Raw genomic sequence first — 13,310 nt, forward strand, 5'->3', positions numbered from 1 at the left:
CATAGACACTAGTGAAAATAAAGTCATAAATATGAAGAATCACATTGAGGAAACTGAGCAAAATGACATGAAAAAGAGAAAATACTGCACAAATAGCAGAGAGAAAATGAAAGAAAATGAAAGACAAAAGGGCTCCAAAATAGGAATAATTGGTATCGCTAAAAAAGGAAACAAAAGAAATAAGAGAAAGGTTTGCAAAAAAGGACAATAGGAAAAAACCTTCTATAAAAGATTGAAGAGGCATACTGTGGCCCTCTGAAATTGATATATAACAATCAACTCCAAAATTTCAAAGATGAACCTAAAAGATACTATAAGCACCCAGGCAAAAATCAACCAATCAATCAATCAATCATCTCACCTATGGGGTGGGATGTGCAAGGAACTACTCCATTGGCCACGCGAAACCTTTGTTGCCAGAAGACTAAAGCAAGTCTACTGAGCCCCAGAAGTAAAAGGGTAGATATTTATTCCCAGCCAAGCTAGTTTTATAAATAAAGGCAAATAACATAAATTATTAAACACAAGGAGACTAAAAAATAATTGAAGAAATAATAGTTAAAGGCTTGGTGGAATAAATTGATTACACTCACATATAAAAGCTGCCATGCACGGTGGCTCACACCTGTAATCCCAGCGCTTTGGGAGGCCAAGGAGGGCAGATCACTTGAGTCCATGAGTTCAAGACCAGCCTGGACAACATGGCAAAACCCCGTCTCTACAAAAAATACAAAAATCAGCCAGGCATGGTAGCAGGCACCTGTCGTCCCAGCTACAGAGGGGCTGAGGTGGGAGGATCACTTGAGCCGGGGAGGTTGAGGCTGCAGTGAGTTATGATCGTGCCACTGCACTCCAGCCTGCACTACAGAGTGACACTCTTTTTCAAATTTTAAATATCTGTGACATAATAAAAATATAAACATTAAAAATCATGATTACATTTTTCACAATCTAAGAAATATTGAGAGAACGAAAGAAACAGTTTGGTATAAGAATGTAAGCATGTTGAATTTTTTTAATTTTGTAAGGCATATTATTACTGGATTGTTTAAAGCTAATAAATCAAGCAATGGGAAATAGTTTAGGATATAAAAGGGAACACTTAAAGATACACAAATAATATACCCAGGCAAATTAAAATAATAGCATATCCTGCTATTCTATGAGACAGTAGGTTGTAATGACTTTACATCTCCATAAATCATATAAATTGTGATACCAGAAAAAAGAAAACTGTTCCAGGCTATTCTTTAACTAAAAAAATTAAATTTTAAGAATTAGGTCAGAAAATTAACATGCAAACATAAATGACTAGCTTAATCATATATTAAGATATATGATAAAGCTGTGGTAATTTTAAAAGCTGAGTAAACAAGTTGATTGAACAGAATAAATTCCAATAATATGTACACATGGGACTTTATTATATGATAAAAGCTATTTTTCTGAAGCAGTGTTGAGAGATCTCCTGGTCAATAGGAGTGTTGGAGAAAACTAGCTGCAGTCTGGAAATGCATCAGCGTAGACCCCTATATAAATTGAAAAATTCTTTTTCATTAGGCTTCAATGATAAAAACTAATCTGCAAACAATAATGTATTGTTTATCTGTAAAGCACTATACTGGGCACTTTGAGATGCCAGCATATTTTTGAATAACAAGGCCTCTGATGGAAGGATGCTAGAGAAAATCCATCTCAGTCTTGTTAGTCAGTCCTTGTTAACTGAGCATTTAAGCCTCCCAGCAGATTCTAGGTGACATAGGTAAGCAAGAGTCTTTATAAAATAAATGCAACCACTTAAATTTCCTTCAAAAAATTTGAGCCCACACAAACATTTCCCTCTACTTGCCACTAATATATATCTCATATCATACTAATATATTGTGGATCATTTTTTCACTGGATATATATAATTTCTACAATATAGTATAAAGTGCCTTTAATTGCAAATCAAAGTTTCAAATTTTGCAAATAAAAGATATCATGATGTCATTGAAAGTGATGTTTACAACTGTTCAGATCACATCCAAAGCTGTTAACAAATAAGGATTTTCTAGAGTTGGACCAGTTAACAAAAAAAGGAGGGGGGGGAATAATTACACATCTTTAATCATGTTTGGGTTTGTTAAAATTCTTGAATATGAGAAGTCGTGACTTGAACCAAATTAGGGAAATTTTCAGTCACTGTTTTTTCAAACAATTTCTAAGCCCCATGTTATCTTCTTACCTTCTTGAACACCAATCACACCCGTATTAATCCTTTTGCTTTTGTCTCACAGATGCCTGAGGCTCTATTTATTATTTGTAAATTTTTTTTCTAGTGTTCTTCAGATTAATTTCAATTTCTTTACCTTCAGGTTTAATAACTCTCATGTGTCATCTCCTTTCTGTTATTATGCCCATCCAATGAATTTTTTATTTTAGATATTTTATTTTTCAGTTCTAAAATTTCCATCTGGTTTTTAAAAAGTAGTTTATATTTTTTTATGAGGTTTCCTTCCTTTTTATTCTCTGTAAGAATATTTGTCTTTACATCTTTGAGGATACTTTTAATAGTCACTCTAAAATTCTTGTTTGCTAATTTTAAACTTGTGCCACTGTGGGTCTGGTTTCTACTGATTGACTCTTAAGAATGAGTTACATTTTCCTGTTTCTTTTTTTTTTTTTTTTGAGACGGAGTCTCGCTCTGTCACCCAGGCTGGAGTGCAGTGGCCGGATCTCAGCTCACTGCAAGCTCCGCCTCCCGGGTTTATGCCATTCTCCTGCCTCAGCCTCCCGAGTAGCTGGGACTACAGGCGCCCGCCACCTCGCCCGGCTAGTTTTTTGTATTTTTTAGTAGAGACGGGGTTTCACCATGTTCGCCAGGATGGTCTCGATCTCCTGACCTCGTGATCCGCCCGTCTCGGCCTCCCAAAGTGCTGGGATTACAGGCTTGAGCCACCGCGCCTGGCCTCCTGTTTCTTAATAACTTTGGATGGTATCTTGGCATTGTCAATGAATGTTAGGTTATGGAGACTCTCTATTACATTGTATTCCTCCAAAGATGAAGATGATTGCATTTGTTTGCTTGTTTTTTGCTTTGTTTGTTTGTTTGTTTGTTTGAGCTGGAGTCCTGCTCTGTTGCACAGGCTGGAATACAGTGGCATGAATGTGGCTCACTGCAATCTGCACCTCCCAGGTTCCAGGGATTCTCCTGCCTCAGCCTCCCAAGTAGCTGGGATTACAGGTGCCCGCCACCATGCCCAGCTACTTTTTTTGTATTTTTAGTAGAGACGGGGTTTCACCATTTTGGCCAGGCTGGTCTCGAACTCCTGACCTCAAGTGATCTGCCCGCCTCGTCCTCCCAAAGTGTCAGGAATACAGGCGTGAACCATTGCTCCCGGCCACTTGTTTGTTTTAATACACTATCAATTAGGTTGTTTTCAAACTTCAAATTGTGTATTTTGTATGATAGCTCAACTTTCATTTCATTTATTTTATCCTTAACTAAAACTTGCTCTTCACATGTGCAGTTTGCAGGGCTTACCTAGAGATTTTGTCAAAGATTACGCAAAGAATTTCCTCTCTGGAATTCCCTCCTCACTTTACATTCTCTGTGGATTCTCTGAAGTCTACTGTCTGGTAATGCAGCGCAGAAATAGTGCAGATTTTACATTTGAATTTTAGCTGCACCATAAACCAACCGCTGCCCTCTTCAGTCTTAAAGCCATGAAAATGGGTAAGTTACCCTGTGCCATCCCTTCTTCCAAGTATTGACAACCGTACATTGTCTTCCTGTTTTTGTTCACACGCTAGTTCCAGAGTTTATTGTGGTTATCTATAACCTAATCAGGTCTAGTAAGAGCTCATTTGGCCATATCAGAAATAGAAGCTGAAGATTCATGTTTCAAATAAAAAGGTTAAATTAAATGTCAAAAAGTTAAAATAATAAATTTGTCTAATAATTTTACAAAACTGACTTATTGTATGAGCATACTACAAAACCAAAGTGAAATGTCATATCTCGATAGCATACAATTTTGTTAGAAATGTTGCTTCAAAAAATATTAATTCCTTCTTTGATTTATATTCTAACTTACATTTGCTCAAATTAAATTTGTTATTTTTAAATTTTTTCAGTTTCCCTTTTTAAAAGCAAGACCATGAAACCTATCACACTTTTAAAAAGTTGCTATTTACTATAAACTATAATTAAATTTTATTCAAATTTACTTTACATAGCTTTCTTTCCAGCATTAATTATCCTCAGTTAAGGAGTAGTTTCTGTACCTTCAGGTCCATCTCACATACCTAAGCATTGCCATTTATGATGGCAATTGGGAATCCTCAGAACTCAGAACAGTAGTATTTTAGACTTCAGGTCTGTTCTCAATCCGCTCTTTAATCCAGTTCCTGAATCAGCCCCACTTTTTGGTTAGGATCCTTCTTCTATGTCAAAAGCTTATATTTGGTCTCTCCCATCTCTCACATACTTTGATTTTGTTATTTCCTCTCTGGTCTTCCCTGCTGTCCAACATCTTCTGCTATGGTGTGGTACTGCTTCTGATATGAAACCTAGAGGTCCCTGCCTCCCGGTATTCATGCCCTTGTGTAATTCCATCCTCTAAGTGTGAGCTATAGCTAGGGACTTGCTTCTAATGAATATAACACTGCAAAATTTGGAAATGTCAGTTCTGTGATCAGGTTACAGATTATTGTGACTTTGTCCTGCTAGCAGACTCTCTCTACTTCCTCCTCAGCTTGTAGTTTGATGAAGCAAACTGCCACATTGGAGAGGCTCACATGGCAATGAGCTGAGGGTGACGTTCAGCCAACATCCATTGAGGAGCTAAGGACTTCAGTCTAACAGCTCACGAGGAACCACATCCTGCAAAGAACCACATGAGCCTAAACTTCCCTAATCAGCCTTTAAGATGACCGCAGCCCAGTCAACACTTCAACTGCAGCTTGTAAGAGGCCCTAAAATAGAGGACCTAGTTAAATTCTGTCTAGATTCCATCAAAAGACTTCAAACAATGAAAATATAGTATTTTAGAATAGTGGTTCTCAAACTTAAGCAAGCATCAGAATTACCCAGAGCATTTGTAGAACTATAGATTGCTGAGTCCCATCCTCCCCTTATGTGATATTGATGATGCTGGTCTCGGGGGTCACACTTTGTGAACCACTGTTTTAGAACATGACTCTGGTTACATATGGAAAAAATAATGGGGGAGGTGGGCAAGCAAGGGACCTGTTGAAGGCTATTATAAGAATCCAGGGGCCCTGATCTAAAAAAGTGGCATTGAGAATAGAAGTAAGTGGGCAGATATGTTAGATACTTAGGAAGTATAATAAACAAGAATTGGTAACAAGTTGGATAAGGAGGGAAAGAGAAAAGCCAGGAATGACTCCTAGACTTCTGGCTTAACAAATTGGGTACATGGTCATGTCTTTTAAGGCAGAAGTGATTAAAAGACATGTAAAAGAATAACTATAAAATGTAGTAACAGGACAGTCACTGGCAACCTTAGTGGAAGCAGTTTTGTTAGAATGAAGGGAAGAGTGAGTGGGCTGTAGCCAAATCACAGTGGAGGAGGTAAGTGGAGACATAAGGCATACACAACTCTTTAAGAAACTGGGCGACTGGGGAAAAAAATAAATAAGACTCTAGCTAGAAAAGGACACTGAATTAGACTAGTAACTAAAGCCCAGGGTTAGTATTAAGACCAATCCAATCTATCTAATTCATCTTTCTCTGGATTAATTGAGCAGACAGTTCTCTGGATGCTGGTTTGGATAGTGAAAGGAGAAGAGGGAATCTGAGTTCAGAACATGGCAGGCTCTAGAGGGATTCTGGCATTTAGAAAATAGCTGTGTTGGTTAATTGGCAGGGGTGGGATAATAGCATCAGTTCATAGGGCAAAGTGTTGATATGAAGGCACTCAATATTCCTGATCGATGTGAAACTGATAAAATACTTTGCATCTTGGTTTATTCATCAAGAGACTTTGAAGTGTACCTTCCTTTTTCTCAATAACTCTGCTTCTAAGATTTATCCTGAGAAAGTAGTTCTAAATATGAACAAGTGATTATGGAGGAAGATGTTCATCACAGCACTTTTTATAGGAGATAATTAAAACCTTACACATCAAACAATAAAAAATAGATTAAAGAGACTATAGTATAACAGTTTGGTAGAATTATACTGCATTTTAAATGGTCATTTACAAAATGAGTAATAACATAGAAGAATACTTAGAGTATATTACGTTTTTTAAAAGTCCCTAAGGACTGAGGGACAAGGGATATCACTAGAAGTAAATATGTCCAATTGTATATAGCTGCTACATTCAGATAGTCAAACAACCTGAGGCTTAGTTTTATTTCTTTTAAAAATGCTCATACTTTGGTTATATTTAAAACTTCATAATTTGTTGTAAAATGTTCTGCCAACAACAGAGAAAATATAATAAAAATGTAAGTACAATGGCCTTGGAAGACCACCATATAAGTAGGAAGGATAAGATGACAAAAGTATCTGTTTTATTTAGATACTTTTTCTAACCTTATCTTTCCTACATTTTCACATCTCAAGGAGGAGGAGAATGAAAAAGAGAGGTGCCACATGAATTTCTAAGAACCAATTTTGCTATTTTCTAGCAATAAACTAGATGTATATTCATGGGTCCGGATCGCTAGTTAGCTGAATAAAGGAAACTAAAGTATGAATCGCTTTTCTTCCTGTGATTGAAACTGAGATCTTCAGGTTCAAAGCAAAGAAGTAGAAAGCAGAAAACCTGAAATGACAGGTAAATAAATGCATATAAAAATAAATGAGATTAACCTTCTCAGGTACAGGCCTTCCTCTGCTCTTGTTATGGTACATCAATTAACCAACTATTTCTGGCGACCCTTAACTTTTCCCAATGGCTCATAAAAACTTTTCCTTCCTGGTTTGAGAGCTTTCATAAAATCATACTCTCCCTTCTTTGAGACTTCACATCTTAACATAAAATTGACACCTAAGAGGAGTTTAACATTGCTCATTAAAGGCAACACTACTTCATTTCTCTTCTTTTAGGCAGAGTTTTGAAGTGGAAAAGAACACGAGTAATCAACCCAACTATTCTTCTTTTAATGATTATAATAGTGGTTCTCCTTTTCTTCAAAACTATGGAGAAAAGTTTGGACACCCCTCAAATCTGAAAGCAGTAGCAGATGGTGGAAACTTAGTTAGGATTTGTTGAAGTTGTAGAGAACAACTTCTATTCAGTTTTGAACATATGTACTTCAATCATTGATGACTCCCAGAGATAGTAAAATAGCCACAAGCATAGAAGACGGCACACACACACACAAGCGCACACACACATACATGCACACACACAGAGAGAGAGAAAGAGACCACTACGGAAAAGATATAAGAAGTAGATTTAGCAGAGTGTTTTTTAGTGTAAAGTAGACAAATAAAGAGATATAGATGACATGAGAGCCATTTTTATCCTGCAGAACCCTTAAGAGGCTAGGGTCTTGAAGAAACAAAGCAAGAAGGTGTTATGGGTGAGACACAGATTAAAAATAGGAAGATGGTTTATATGTTAATAGAAAAAGAAGATGCTCCCTTTTTTTGTTGTTTTGTTTTTGTTTTTGTTTTTTTGAGACAGAGTCTTGCTCTGTTGCCCGGGCTGGAGTGCAGTGGCCGGATCTCAGCTCACTGCAAGCTCCGCCTCCCGGGTTCCCGCCATTCTCCTGCCTCAGCCTCCCGAGTAGCTGGGACTACAGGCGCCCGCCACCTCGCCCGGCTAGTTTTTTGTATTTTTTAGTAGAGACGGGGTTTCACCGTGTTAGCCAGGATGGTCTCGATCTCCTGACCTCGTGATCCGCCCGTCTCGGCCTCCCAAAGTGCTGGGATTACAGGCTTGAGCCACCGCGCCCGGCCTATGCTTCCTTTTTAACACCAAATATAGAACACTAAAGGCTACGCACACACCCTTCAATGAGAGACACGCAATGTTCCCTATAGATATTAAACAATCTCAGATGAAAGACACTCACATGTCAATAAATAAGGATGCTCTAGGAAAAATGGCCTCCTGTTTGGCCACTCCAAGAAAAAGACTATGCACAATACACAAATAGATTAAAAGTAAAAAGGGAAAAAGATATCCTGTGCAAACAGTAACCAAAAGGGATCTGCAGTGGGTATACCAATGCCAGACAAAATATATTTTGAGACAAAAAAATCTTTTTAATTAAAAGGAAGACTCTACATGCACTAGGATGTCTATAATTTTTTTTTAATTTTTAATGAATAATAAGTATTAACAAGGATGTGGAGAAATTGGAACACTCATATATTGCTGATGGAAATGTAAGAGTGCAGTTACTGTGGAAAAGTTTGGCAGTTCCATAAATTATTAAAAACAGAGTCACCATATAGCCTAGCATTCTACTCAGAGAATTGAGAACATAGGTTCACATAATTGTTAATAGCACCCCTATTCATAGTAAGAAAAAGGTGGAAACAACTCAAATGTCCTTTAACTAAATGGATAAACAAAATGTGGTATATCTATAAAATGGAATTCTATTCAGCCATAAAGAGAAATGAAGTATTGATAAGTGATGCAACATAGATGAAACTTGAAAACATGCTAATTGAAAGAAGCCAGTTTTAAAGGCCGCATCTTATGTAGTTTCATTTATATGAAATGTTCAGAACAGACAAAGCAATAGAGACTGGAAGTAGATTAATTGTTGAAAATGTTCTGGAATTAGATAGTGGTGCTAGTTGTACAACACGTAAATGTATTTAATGCCACTACATTGTTCATTGTAAATGGTGAATTTTTATATGAATTTGATCTAAATAAATAGATGATAGTGTATGAGAAGAGGTTGGATGTTGCCTAATGTATACCTGTGTTCGAAGATAGAGAAATGTACAAGACTTTGCCTGTTTTAAGATTTTTTTAATTACAGAACAATATTTTTCCAATGATAAAATGTCTAGAAGGAAGAGCCCTTTTAAGTGAGCAATTGAGAAGTGTTGCTGGTCTGCATTCATATTCTTTTTACCTCCTAAAAGTATTATCTCCCTTTCATGTCACATACATTTTATTTACTGTAAGTATACTGTGAAAGCACAAAGGAGGAAAAAAAAATGAAATCTGATTTCCCCTCTGGAAGAAGAAATTTCTATTTGCACTGATATACAAATATATTGCAAATAGAAACTTATACATCTGTGTCTAAACCAGCAAATAGACTCAGACCTTAGCTGGTTAAAACATAAAATGTGTTATGTTCTAAAATAAAATGAAAATTTTAATTTAGTTTTTTAACTGATGAATGTACAACAAAGAAATCTAAGATCATTTTCCTGTTCTGCTTAATTACATTCCTTATTTATTTCCATTAATGAAATCAATTAGAAGCAATATAATTTTGTGTATTTTCTTTGTTTTTATTTTGGCTAACACCTGATTTAGGAAAGCCTTGTCCTTTGTGTATAATCTTCATAATGTATATATATAAAACTAGTGGGAGTTTTTGTTTTTGTCCCTTGTTTTTTTAACTTTTATTTTCAGTTTAGGGGTACATGTGCTCTATACATATCTGAAAGCAAACTGATGAGTTGCATTGATACTGAATTTTTAGATCTTGAACTAATTAGATTTCTACATCTATACAAAAAAATGTAAGATGATGAATATGGAACATTCATGAAAGGTCAGTACATGCATAATACGTCTAATATGGCCAAGAACTCTTTAAAAGAGCAATTTGCTTATGAAATATTTCTTATATATAAAGATACTTTTAAAAATTATTTCTTAACATGACAGAGGAGAAAAGAGTTCTTCATTTTAACACAAGTTTATAATTCAATCATTTTTATGTCAGTAACTTTATACATTGCCCAAAGGAAGACTGAAGGCCATGAGTAACAAATATTATAACAAAATTAAGTTTGAAATAATTATGCTTGCTCTTTGAAATTTTTGAGAACCACCCTTAGTCTCTTGATGGTTCCATTTTCTCTCAGATAAACAGCAACTTGTGGGCAGCCTTCTCTCAGACTCACTTACATCTCAATCAAACAAAAACACTATAGCCAATCCCTGTCTCACCTCCCTCATACACACCATCTCTACAAAGCCTAAATCTAGGTAGCCCCTTCTTTTCACTTTCCCCTTTCTTTGGAATCCTAGCTCACCTTCCCAAGGTTTTAGTTTCCTCCACATTCTCTCTCTCCCCAGTAGCTTAGTCTATCCTCACTGATAGATTCTTCCCTCAGTAAGCAAAGTCAAGCTTCTCCAATCCTAAAAACACAAGCAAAACACTCTCCCTTGATTTTCTGCTCCTCCCTCATTATTTTGCTATCTCCTTTCCTCTCAGCCAAGCTTCTTGAATAGAGAATTTAAGCAATTCAAAGTCTCCGTTTCCTCACCTCTTCATTCACGTACTTCACTGGTTTTAAATTTTCATTTGGAAATTATGTATATGTACACACACGCACATGTGTATACGTATATATACGCGCGCGCGTGTGTGTACGTATATGTGCGCGCGCGTGTGTGTATGTATATGTGCACGCGCGTGTGTGTCTATATGTGTAATTTCCTCATGATCTCACCACTTCTTAAGAAAAATATGTTAAAACATGAAAGTTTACCTTCTCCATTTGTGTCTCTCTTTGTCAGGCTCCTAGAAAACTATGCCAAGGCCTTCTCTGGGATAAAGATGAGCCATCTGCAGGGTAGCACTAAAACATAAAACTTGCTCTTTTATTCCTCTGAAGTAATTTATATACCTTACTATCAGAAGGAAGCAAAATCATGCAATAGTTTTCAATCATTTTATCTCCCTTAATGTCATGAGAACTTTTACATGCTTACAGCTTTGAATATTTCTATGAGAGAAGAAAGGAAATATACTTCTCAGTGTCCTAAATGTGAAAGGAAAGGTAATATCATTGTTGGTATTTGGTACACAAAAAAAGGAGCATTGGACTAGATTGCATCATGGAGCTTAATCACAGATAAACCTCTTATAGGGTGATATGGTTTGGATTTGTGTCCCTGCCCAAATCTCATGTCGAATTGTAATCCCAGTGTTGGAGGAGGGGCCTCGTGGGAGGTGATTGGATCATGGAGGTGGATTTGCCCCTTGTTGTTCCTGTGACAAGGAGTGAGTTCTCAGGCAATCTGGTTGTTTAAAAGTGTGTGACACCTCCCACTTTGCTCTCTCTTCCTCCTGCTCCAGCCATGTAAGTCGTGCCTGCTTCCCCTTGGCCTTCCACCATGATTGTATATTTCCTGAGGCCTCTTTAGCCATGCTGCTTGTACAGCCTGCAGACATATGAGTCAACTAAACTTTTTCCTTTATAAGTTGCCCAATCTCAGGTAGTTCTTTATAGCAAGGCAAGAATGGACTAATACATAGGGCTGTCTTCATTCTTTAAGTTTCTTAAGTAATTTGAGGAAAGAAGCCACACAAGCAAGAATGGAGAAACTAATGGGAATAATATGTAATAATCACTTTATATAATCTTAAGTAGAAATAGAAGGGTTTTTGTTGAAGAGCCTTTCTAGCTGAATCTGTCCCTTGGTGTTCTGAACTTTTCACTCACTGTCTTATAGGAAGAACTCATTAATTAACTTGGGATTTGGTCAGAAGAAGAGTTTTAGCCAATAATTTCCTTAAACACCACACCAACTGACTTCTAAGATTTTCCATTTTTTTCTTGCATTTATCTGTACTTATCTATGGATGTTCACAAAACACAGAATAAAACAAGAATTGCATTTCAAACAAATTCAAATGCTATAGGATTTACTTTTACAGTTCTGGCTCCCAAAGCAGCAAGAGTAGGCTAGCCCTAAGAAGGCCAGGCAGTGGTCAAGTAATCACTGATTCAGTCCCCGGAATATTAAAGGAAAATACTATATCTCTTGTTTCAAGAAGGCTGACTGGAAAGAAAGGAGAAAACAGAGGAATAACTAGATGGGAGATCGGGATCAAGAGAGGGTGTTTTCCTTGTGTTTTTAGGATTGGAGGGGACTGGATGTATGTATTTACTGGGGATTGGGCAGTATTGGCCTAGATCTGAGAAGGAAGGCCAGTCAGAAGCTAAAATAGTGAATATTAAGACCGTTGAGCAGCGTCAGAAAAGCAAGTCTTCTATATCCATTATTTCATGTGATCAACACATTATATGAAAATGCCAAAGGCTAAGAGAATCTTCTCCACAGAATCTTTTAGTTTGTTTTCTTGAAGGAAGGTGTCTTAGTCTGTCTTGTGTTGCTATAACAGAATACCTGAGACTGGGTAATTTATAAAGAAAAGACTTTTTTTGCTCACGATTCTGGAAGCTGGGAAGTCCAAGAAGCATGGCAACTGCATCTGCTTGGCTTCTGGGAAGGGTATCATGTTGTGTTACAACATGGTGAAGAAGTAGAAGAAGTGAGCATGTGCAAAGAGGTCAAACATGAGAGTCAACCTCACTTTGTAACAACCCGCTCTGGCAGAAACAAATTCATTCCTAGAAAAACTAATCCATTTCCATAAGAACTATTTCAGTTTCTTGAAAAAGATATTAATCTATTTTAATGACCTAATGATCTCTTAAAGACATGACCTCCCAATATGGTTGTACTGGGAATTAAGGTTCCAACATGAGTTTTGGCAAAAACACCTAGACCACATATTCCCTTATAGATACAAAATTGAAGACCAAAAGGACTGAGTGACACAACTAACTAGTTAGTGGCTGATCTGTTGCATGAGGGATCCAGTTCCCTTTCTGAGGCCACTGTGCCACTGCTGAGGTGGAAGAGAAGAAGAAGAGAAAGGAGACAGGAAACATTTGACACCTACTTAACATGGGATTATTACCATCTCTCAGCAGTCTTTTCTATTTTCTACAAAATAAATTCAATTTCCTCATTGATTTGTTGCCACAAATACCTTACTTGCAGAGATTTGAATTACTACAAACATGTGCCCCAGTTTCATGCTAAGTAAATGTGCAGTCAGGGTTTTCACACATCATCTTTTGCTTGACATCTCTACTCTCTGTATGACTTAAATGATAATAGCCAATAATACTACCATTCGTTAAATACCTACTGTGAACTAAGGATTTTGTTACAATTAACATATCACATCTTCCTCACTAAAACTCCATAAAATGAGATTTATTGATTTCCTTCTTGAAATGAGGAAATCAAGGCTTAGGAAGTTAAATAAGTTTCCCAAGGTCACATAGTCAGGAAGTATTGGACCATGATATAAATGGTTTACCCAACTGTAGAATTCAAATC

Source organism: Macaca thibetana, chromosome 6 (genome assembly GCF_024542745.1).
Source record: "Macaca thibetana thibetana isolate TM-01 chromosome 6, ASM2454274v1, whole genome shotgun sequence".
In the NCBI taxonomy this organism is placed as follows: domain Eukaryota; kingdom Metazoa; phylum Chordata; class Mammalia; order Primates; family Cercopithecidae; genus Macaca; species Macaca thibetana.